The sequence below is a fragment of the Microtus ochrogaster genome, chromosome 18 (assembly GCF_000317375.1).
Source record: "Microtus ochrogaster isolate Prairie Vole_2 chromosome 18, MicOch1.0, whole genome shotgun sequence".
Lineage (NCBI taxonomy): Eukaryota > Metazoa > Chordata > Mammalia > Rodentia > Cricetidae > Microtus > Microtus ochrogaster.
The window spans coordinates 15,822,887-15,833,966 of NC_022020.1; the positions used below are offsets into that span (position 1 = coordinate 15,822,887).

The following is an 11,080-nucleotide window of genomic DNA, read 5'->3' on the forward strand; positions in this document are numbered from 1 at the left end:
ACTTAATCAAAGAAAAATAATGTGCTTAATATTATTACAACACTTGAAAAGGTAATTTCAACCATGCCAAGTAGGGAATATTGAAGTCAGCTTCTATGAATTCCAAGGCTAATGGCAAAATCTCTGTTTTAAAAAAGGATAATTTAATTGTTGTGTATTCCTGGACAGGAAATGAGCTCTTAACTTTTATTTATTTAACAATCCCACTAAGAGTTCTGTGTATAAATAATGACTTGGTAATTTTCACCTTCTGTTGAGATATTGATTTTTTTCTGAACTATCCAATTATTATTACATAAAGCAAGAAATAAAATTCATGAGGAAAAGTATGTCTTCCCTTTCCTCCATAGCAAAAACAAATCAGAAATTGGAGTCTGTTTCTTTTCTGTAATTTTTTAAAAGATCCAAGTGATTACTGTGTCCTTTGATCTAGATTATACAATAGCGTTACCATTCATTATGCTAGCCTATATATTAAAGCACTATGAAAGATAGGTCATACAAACTAAATCAATGCTTTGACTGTAAACGATTTAAAATATATTTTGTTCCTCAAGTTTAATACTAATTTCAGAAGACCTCCCTAGGAAATGATGTTTTTTTCTCCCCCCCACCTTCTCCCCATCTTTAGCTACAGGCTTAGCTGAGACCCAAGAAATTGCGGCTGTGCTTCCTGTTTGCAGGAGGCTACCAAGCGTTATAACATTAGTGGAACAACACTGTCCAGGTTTTGTGCCAATGATGTCAAAAATAAACATCTTCTAATGAAAATGAACACTGTGTCAATATGTATATTCGATTTAGAAAATGATTTTTTAGAATTAGGAGAAAATATTGGCTTAGTTCCTGTAATGGTCTCATGCAGATTGATGTGTCCCCTCGCGGAAGGCACTTAATTAGATAAGACAATGCATGCTCTTGCTAATGCCCGTGCTCTTATTCATCTCTGAGGGGGGAGTTCATGGAGTGCATCGAGTCAAACTTTAATGGCTACACTAAACATTATTTTACAGGCTTGTAGATTATAATTGTTTTCAAAATAAGTCTTCTCTATTCAACTAATTTTTAAAACCCTTTATAGATGTTTTAAATAAACAAAATGCCTTATAATTCTTTTGTATGCTGATCACGTTTAATTTACTTACCTTTATGCATATAAACTTTCCTTAATATAAAATTTGGATACAATTAACCATATTACCTGAATGGTAAAAGCAAAGGCATTGACAGAAAAGAAAATATTAATATTTTTTCTCTGAATGTCAGTATCTAATACTGTGCCACATTTTCTATAAAATATGAATATCAAATAAAGAATATACCCTAATTCAGAGTCTTAAATTTTAATACGTTCCAAAATATAAAAGAGAATTGAAATGTATCCACTTCCAAAATAAGAAAAGTTTGGATTCATTACACACACATACACACACACACACACAAAGACATGGATGACATTATAGTGAGATTCACGAAGAGAATATGAAAATTGCCCCTGTGATTAAATAAATTATGTCACAGTCAGAAATGGGTCCATGGGATTCACGGGGTTTCACTATATTGTTTTGTTTTCTTCAAGTGATCATCCTGCCTCATCCTCCTGAGGGCTAAAACCACACACAACAAGATAAAGGAAATATACATTGGCACAATTAAGATCTTTATTTTCTATAAAGACAAATATAAAAAAGCCCCACTAGAATAGAAAGAGGTTGTGGTTGTTATTATAAATAAATAAAAAATACACAACACTCATTTGTTTTCTGACTAATTTAGATAGCTATATAACTAAAAAGAAAAAGACAGGATTAGTAAGAATAAAAATAATGCATAGAAAATTTAAAATTTCTGCCAACCCTGACATTTTTGGGTCTGAGTCACAGGGACATCAAGACCACTGCCTGGACCTTCGCAGACCATGCTGTCCCAGGTGGTACTTTCTGCTGCCATAGCAGCCCATGCCTGAAGATCGCAGCCATCCTGGGGTCTTCCACATAGGACAGCTACATCTTACCTCTGTATCACCTCTTACTGGATGTGGAGATAAGGTATGTCTTGGGTTGATCCTTGAGGAATTTTTCCAGTTCCTTTATCTTAGAACTAGGGTAACAGAACCCTTTGTGCTTGGAACTGGGTTTAGCTTGCATTTTCTATCCAAAGAAATAAATATGTTTACCCTAGAGACTTTTCTACCATAATAGTAGTAGGGTTGATTGCCTATTTGATTAAGAAATATGGTGTCTCTATTGGAGAATTTATGGGTAAACTTAATGAGAAAAAAAATCTCAACTCAAAGAAGTAAAGCAATCAACCATCAAACAAATTCAGGATGCAATCGACATGGAGAAGTCACAGACAGGCGCTGGTTCAGAAGCACCACTGCCTCTTTGACATTCAGAGGAATAACACTGCCGTGGTCATGGAGGTCACTTGGAAAGGCTACTTAGAGCATAGAAGGAGGTAAACAATGGCCTGAACTACTGTATTTCTGTGCAGGACATGACGCATGGCACGGGTTGGGAAGCACATAGTGCAGAACCATTTCTGCACAGCGGGAAAAGGAGACCATTGCAAGTGCATGCGGACCTAAAAAGAAGGCTCAGCCAGTTATGTGGTTATATCTATCTCAATTGAGAAAGTCAGAGAGAGTTAACTTAAGCTGGAACTAGTCTGTGAGAAGTCTAGTCTCTTCCTGTGTTGCTGCCGATTGAAATTACAGTGTTCCTTTCCTGAGAAATGATCACGGTTAATTTAGTGACTTAGCCCTATTGGCCAATCAGGTATTTCTGACCCTTTCTCTATATTCAGAGTTGTCTGGTTATCGCTTTTGAATAAGCAATTTGCAGCAACTTGCTGTTCAACTAAACTTACCAAGTTAGAGTTTAAACTTGTAATTAGTTATAACATTTTTCAATAAAATGACATTTGAAACAGAATAAATAAATGAAATTTCTGCCAATAATTTAAAATATACCTTTAAAAAAACCTAGGAACTATGACATAGTAGTTTGAGAAATAACAAAAACAGTTATTTTTAATTTTAATTCTAACTCTCAGCTGCTATGTGGATGCTAATGACCTCAACAAAGGCGCCATAGGTATCCAGATTGACATTAATTAGTTAATTATGTTCCCAAAGGGAAAAGGATCTCAGACTTTCCTGACATATTTAAAAGGCTTAAGAAGGAAAAAAAATTAGTATTTGAACATCTAATGCATATATAGAAAAATAAAAGAATAGCGATGTGTGTCAGGGTTTGACTGGAGACTCAAGGTATCTTGTTTACAAAAATAGTGATATTTTAGGAGTGATCTCATAGCATTATAGAGAGGGATGAGGCAGTTTTTGTAAGGCTATATAATCCCTCTGTGTGTGTGTGTGTGTGTGTGTGTGTGTGTGTGTGTGGTTTATGAGCATATGTCTATGTGCAGAGAGCCCAAAAGAGGACATTAGTGTCCTGGTCTATCACTTTCCACCTTATTCTTCTGAGACGAGTATCTTGCTTCCTGTCTCTATCCCTCCCCCACAGTGCTGGTGCTAAAGAGTGTGGAGTGTATTTTTGCTTGACTTTATATGAGTGGCAGGGATCTGAGCTCAAGTTCTCAAACTTGCATAGCAAGTGCTGTTATCCACGGAGCCATCTCCAGTTCTGATGTTACAGGCCCCATGCGAAGAAAGTTGGTTCAGGGCTGAACATACTCCTGAGCCAGGTGTAAGAGAAGTTAAAGGGAGTTCTGGGGAAAATAGAATAACTGCAGGTCCAGGCACCTTGTCAACAAGGTGAGCTAGCCAATCTCACCTCAGGAGCTGTCACAATATCTGGTGAATTGCTGAATATCTTCAAAGTTATTGCATATACTTCAAATATCTTTGAGGCTTACACCAACTAGAACAGAATTCTAGGAAATTCCCAACCTACTCAGTTTAGAATATTGCCTATTTAAATGCCCTAAAGATGAAAAAATTGAGATCAATGCAGATAAATACATAAAACATTTTAAATTTAAATTTGATGCCATTTCCTTTTAATGTTATAATAGTGTGGGATTAAGTAGGAAATGAGATGTTTGTATAATTCTTAAATAGATGTTCCATAAAAGGTCTCCAAGTTGCATGCCTGAACTATATCTACCAATATTCTATAAAGAAGTCAAGATCACCCATCAACAGGATCTGAAGAGAAACCCAAAGTGCTCTATCAAAGAACGCTCAAGAAAGAATTGGGACTCAGAGCAGTGAGCTAAATTAAATTAGCAAACCAATACGGCATGAGGAATCCTTCAGGAATTAGCAACAGAAGAAAGCCATTACCCATATGACTGGCCCAACTCTTCTACCACCAAAACCATATGCCCTACCTTTCCCTGTCTTGTCCTGTCCTGCCTATGTATAGGCTGGGATAGTCATTTCCTTTCCCACTGACCTGCCAACCCTGCTTACTATAGACATATGGATCCCTACTGTTGTGGCTTCGTTCAGGGGCAAGCTAAGTACCAGAAACAAGGATAGACAGAACCCAATCCCACCCACCATCCTGAATAACCCATTATGCTGATAGCCTAATGAGGGTCTGCCTTCAACATGCCTTTTTGTGGTTGTTGTTATTTTTGGCTTTTTAAAAATTGATTGATATTGAGCTCTACATTTTTCTCTGCTCCCCTCCCTGCCTCTTCTCTCCCCTTCAACACTCTCCCAAGGTCCCCATGCTCCTAATTTACTCAGGAGATCTTGTCTTTTTCTACTTCCCATGTAGATTAGATCTATGTATGTCTCTCTTAGGGTCCTCATTGTTTTCTAGGTTCTCTGGGATTGAATGGGAAAAGATCTTCATTAACATGCCCTTCTGCCAAGATGCTGTAGCCATAGGCTCCTACTCAACCCTCTCATGGTAGAGCCCAGGAAAATAGGTAGACTCACCCTCTGCAACACATACACACAACATACACAAGCACACAACACACACAAACATACCACCAGAGTCAGGCTGTTTAGAAGAAACTAGGAAGTTTGGTCCACATATAAACTGAGGGGCCAACCTCAGAGCTTGCTTCTTGTCGCAAGAAAAAGCCTGAACCCCTATCTGTGAGTCTTTCTGACAGTGGGGACTACCTTAGTCATAAAACCACAAAGGCAGTCCAGAGTAGGACTTTAGATTTAGGTTTTCCCAGAAATTAGTAGCTGGGGCCTGGAATATCTTGCTAACAGTCGCAAAATAAAGCGTAATTATCAAATGCCTTGAGCCTTTGGATAAGGTGTGTGTGGGGGGGGGTTGTTGATACTTTCTCTAGTTTGGTGATTGGATTTTATATTAATTAATTATATACAGCTATATTTGCAATAACAAGAATATTTTAATTTTCAAAATGAATTATGCCTGTGTATGCATGTGCCTGATGTGTGTGGGGAGGTGCATGCTCCATGTTGGGGATAAAGAGTTCAGAGGACATCTTTGTGGAGTTTGTTCTTCCAGCTCTATGTAGGTTTCAGGCAGTGAATTCAAGTACACGGGCATAACAACAAGGGCTTTTACCCACTAAACAGTCTCATGGGCCAACAAGAAAATTTAATACTGATATGGGATTAAAAGATTAACAAGATTCTGTTGAAGAGTGACTTTGATAATCACTCAGGAGATGTTTTACTTTTCACTTTAAAAACACTGTTTAATTTCTTTTCTGATTTCAAGATTTTACATTTTATTTTGACAAAAATGGACTGAATTGCTTTCACACCAATATTAATTTTAAAAAAACATTAAAATAGAAAAACCCTATGTAAGCATTTCTACAATCTATTTGGACTGCCTACATCAATTAATTTAGTTAGAAATAAATGTCACTTTCTGTGAGTCTATTTTAACTAGTTTGACAACCGAAATGAGTTGTGGGATGTCTTTTAGTTTATTTGTAGTTAATTCAAAACAATGAACAAGAAAATGCTGATCTCATAAAATATAAATTAAAATAATTTGAATTTTTCTCTTTGCATGATTGTTTAATGTCTGATTTTCTTTTTTGTTGCTATTATACAATATCCTGACAAAAGAAAATTAAGGAGGAAGGGTTATGTTTGACCATCAATCTACCACATCAGGGAAATAAGTTGGTCATGTCACACCCATAATTGGAAATAGAATATGACAATGTATGCATGCTGTATTCAGCTTTACTTCAGGATCTCCTCCCTAGGTAATAGTAGACCCACAGTGGGTGGGTCTTAGCACTTAAATGAACATAATCAAGATAATCCCCCACAGACGTGACACAGGTCAACCTGATCTAGGCTATGCCATACGGATTAAGACTCTCTTCTTGGGTAATTATAGACTGCAGTACACTGACAATTAAAACTAATTATTATTGGGTGTGATGGCAGTCACCTTTAATTGCAGCAGTGAGGAGGTAGGGGAAAGTGGATCTATGTGAATTCCAGGACAGCCAGGGCTACGTAGACCCTGTATCAATCATCAATCAATCAATCAATCAATCAATCGGTCAATTAATCAATCAATAAAGCAAAAAAATAAAAATACATAAAACTAAACTTTATATCCTGGAAATGCTTCTTTCTTTTTTTTAATATTCCTGACTTATCTAATCAATATTTTACATATTAGACAATTGAAAAGCATCTGATTTAAGAGATTAAAAGGCATGAATAAGATCAAGGACTATAACTATTTCTTCTATTCTTTGATAAGCAACAAAATGAAAATATGGGTAAAATGCTAACATAATGGAAATTCTAAGTAGGAAATCAGTGAATTACATTAAAATGTTTACTCAGCATTTCTGAAAATCATAAGTAGTTTAAGATTCCATTTTATTAATTATTAGATTTATAATTTGTTGACTTGGTAGATCTCTACCACTTTTATCAAAATAACAAGTCAAATTAACTGTATAGTAATCAAGAAGTGGAATTAAGTTATAGAAAACAAAACAGGAATTTATTTTATTCCACAAAAATATCTGTTTCAAGCTAGTTAGTGGTTGAGTACACTTTAATCCCAGAGGCAGGTGGATCTCTGAGTCTGAGGCAGCCTGGTCTACAAAGCAAGTTCCAGGCAGAGCTACACACAGAGAAACCCTGACTCAAAAACAAAACACACACACAAAAAACTGTTTCACTGCCTCATGTGTTTTTTTTTTAAACAAAGGCCTTGTTTATTTATTTATTTATTTTTATTTTGAGGCAAGCATTTTTGCTATGTGTTGTTGGTTATTTTCACTCTTTATTCTTTTGGGGGTCCTGCTACCCAACTCCCAAATAAAACATACTGAAGTTTATTATTTCTTATAAATGCTCAGTCTTATCTTGGCTTGTTCCTTGCCATTTTTTTTAACTTATCTCATCTGCCTTTTGCCTCTGGGCTTTTACTTTTCTCTATTTCTGTATAACTTTTCTTTCTTACTCAGTTGCTAGTTGTGTAGCTGGGTAGCTGGCCCCTTCTTTTCTTGTTCCTTGATCTTCTCCTCCGAGATTTCTCCTTCTATAGATTTTCTCTGCTTACCAGCCCCACCCATCCTTTATCCTGCCTTCCTATTGGCTGTTCAGCTCTTTTAGACAAATCAGGTGTTTTAGACAAAGTAACACAGCTTCATAGAGTTAAACAAATGCAACATAAGAATGCAACACATCTTTGCATCATTAAACAAATGTTCCACAGCATAAACACTTAGGAAAAGGGCCCACTTGTTTGTCCTGGCCACCCAGAACTGAAATAACCACATAGAAATTATATTAATTAAATCACTGCTTGGACCATTAGCTCTAGCTTCTTATTGGCTAATTCTTACATCTTAATTTAACCCATTTCTATTAATTTGTACATCACCACTAGGTCGTGGCCTGCCAGCGAAGACACCTCTGTTTCTTGACCTGACCAGACAGACCTGGCAGTTGCCTATGCCCCAGGTGATAATTTTCTATTCAGATATGTTCTATTCAAATATATTCTTGACTTCTACTCATATGACAAGCCTGCTTTTGGCCTGCCTAACTAAAACTATTCCTCTGCACCAATGCCCCCGTAAAGACTGACCACTCCTGAGGCATTTGTTAGGAATGTTTATCTTGCTGCTACTCGATACTGATTGGCAGTTAAGGTGAGAGTTACTGTTTTTCAAAGCAGCATGCCAGACGTCCAGAGAGGCTGTCCTCTCTAAGTACTAAGTAATTGTTTGCTCTACAATCACCACATAATAATTCTAAACACCGTTGAACCTGAAAATCCTGAAAGACAGTACCGATTCATACTGATGTTTCCTGAATAGCCCCGTAGGCTTCCCTCTGTTGCTTTATTTTTTTTTTAAACTAAATCCTGAGTTTATTCAGATACAGCAATATTTAAAGAGGGAATATGTCAGAGAACTACTCCAAGAGATCCCTGACAGAATTCCTACTGACCATTATTAAAAGATGGTAGTTTGCTACTGTAATGAATGTATATTTATGCCAAAGAAAATGTAAGACACAATCAGTACTGATAGCCTTTTAGCTATTTCCTGAAATAATGAAAAACTATGTTTAGCCCAGTGCTTTTGTGTTTTTTTATAAGCGTCTGCAGAGTCTATTGTATTTGCTTCTCATATGAAAACATATTCTATCACTGTGACAATTAACAGTAGTTATTGAAGAGAAAACTGGTGGAAAGGAAGTTCGTTGGTGGCCTTCAATATTTATATGTTGTGAACATTATTAACATAACACATAGTAGTAGACACTTGTGATCCCAGAACTTAGGATACTAATTCAGGATACCCAGAGTTTGAGGCTAGAATGGATTGCATAACGGAAGCCTTTCTTAAAAACAAACCAATCAAAACTACCAAATTGTCATTTGTAACTTGTAGTGATCGTATCGGATAGGAAAACAGTTGAAACTGGTTGGACCCCTTTTTGTCACAGCAAGGGGTTATACTCTCAACAAGAAAGAGAAACCAGAAGACTAGATTAGAATAAAAATATGGGTGGGTGTGGTTTATTTTATGAAGATATGGGATTGAGAAATTACACAGTTAATGTATTTCAAACATTCACAAGTGAATGTTGAATGTTTATTTTTGGTCTTGAAACATTAGTTGTTTACTTCATTATGTTGTTTAAATTAAACATTGAATTGCTACCAGTTAAATTTGAAAAATATCAGGTATTAATGAAGAAGAGATTAATCTGGGAAAGAGCAAAATACTCCACCCCCCAAAAAAAATGATTGCAAGAAGTGAAGAAATTGTTTATTATAAAATCTCCAATTACTATTGTCAGTTTCTGCCTCAGTTCTCTTTCCTTTTGTGTGACAAAATAGTCCAGCAAATGGCCTGTGCGATGGATCCTGATGGGAACAGTTGCCTCTCAAGCCTAATGACTTGAGTTGGATATCTGTAGGGAGAACAACTCCTGACAGCTCTCCTCTGACTTCCACACATGGGCATCCCCCCACCACAATAATAACGTAATATAATTATATACTCTAGTTAATAATAAATAAGTAAATAAAGATACCCTGTCAGAAGGTATTTTTAGTACCTTCTTTAATACAACTTGAAGGTAAAAGGGTTTTTTTTTTTTTTTACTTGAACTTCCTAAGGATGCCATCATCACAGTTGAGAAGGCGTGGCAGAGGAAAGGGACCATCTGGAGGCAGAAACAGGAGGCTGGCTGCTCACACCACATACAAACTCAAGAAGCAGAGAGAGACAGGGAACAAGGCTAGGCTGTAAAGCTTCAGGAACTTTCCCCAGTGACTCTTTTCACCCAGACAGGCTGTACCTCCGAAAGGTACCACAATCTTTCCATACAGTACCACCAACTGGAGCTCAACTGTTCTAATGTGAGCCTTTGGAGGACATTTCATATTCAAACCACAACTTTTTAAAACTGTTTTTTTTAATAAGGTAATTAATATTCAAAGGTTTCACAGCAAATAAATAAATAAGTGCTGTTCATTTTTGCTGTGAACTAGCACTGATTACTATGGCTTGTATATAGTTTGATGTATCCTTCAGAGGGTCACATGTTGGAAGTTTTGATGCCTGGTATGTTGGTGTTGAAGGACTAGAACTTTTAAAGGTAGAGTCTCCTGATAGGAAGTTGGGTCACTGGGGTTGAGACCCGTAGAAAGAACTAAGATATGCATTTTAAGGCCCTTGTTAGTTCCCACGAAAGTAAGTTTTTGTAGAAAGAGCAAGCCTAGACTCTGGCTTCCTGACACATCCTATAATCTCTCTCATTATTGTGGCATCATCTGCTCTGAGACCCTCATCCCAGGCAGCCTCCCAGAGTATGAGCTCATAAACCTCATTTTTCTGTAAAGAACCTTGCCTAAAATTTTGTAACAATGATAGGAAAGAGGTTAAGACACTATATTAAAGGAAAAACTAAGGTTTTGAAAAGAAATAATACTAAGATGAAATGTTACAGATAGGCAAAGACATGCACCTGCTGATTGCCTAGAATTCCTACTCATGTTCCTGCCTCCTTTTCTTTGAGCAGTAGGGGCATAGCTAACAACATTCACACCCAAATTCTGGTTGGTTTTGCTACTTTTTGCTGCATGATACTGAGCCGGTTACTTAACTTCTCTGTGACTTAGTTTTCATTTAGAAAGTTGAGTGTGTTAATTAGCAGCTACTATGTTATAAATCACCAGAAAACTTAGTGGTCATGACTTTCCTTGTCATAGTGACATAACCCCTAACAGAAACAACTTTAAAGAGGAAGGATCTATATTGGCTCATGATTCTTGAGAAGCAGTCCCTAATGTCCAGGAATGGCTGGTGACTGGAGGTATAGCAGCAGGAGCTTGGAGTACAGATGTCTCACATCACTGCTTCTGGTAGGAAGCAGAGGGCCACACTGGAAACAGGGCCGTCTGTAGAGAGCTGAGTGGAGCTGCACCTGACTCCTATTATGGCTAAGGCCTGATCACGCAATGATTGTCAGCTGCTTGCATATGCGTGAACCTATGGGCAGTGCCCACCTGGCAATCCGGGGTTGGCGGGCCCGTGCCTTTTTAAGGGCTGGGAGAGGTTTGCCCAGGGAGAGAGGGGAAGAGAGAGAGAGAGAGAGAGAGAGAGA

At 37.2% G+C, this 11,080-nt stretch overlaps 1 pseudogene; it reads left to right on the top strand.

Annotated features, from left to right (window-relative positions):
* Window positions 1–1,918: 1,918 nt before the first annotated feature.
* On the top strand, window positions 1,919–2,634 carry LOC102002099 (annotated as a pseudogene).
* Window positions 2,635–11,080: the final 8,446 nt, after the last annotated feature.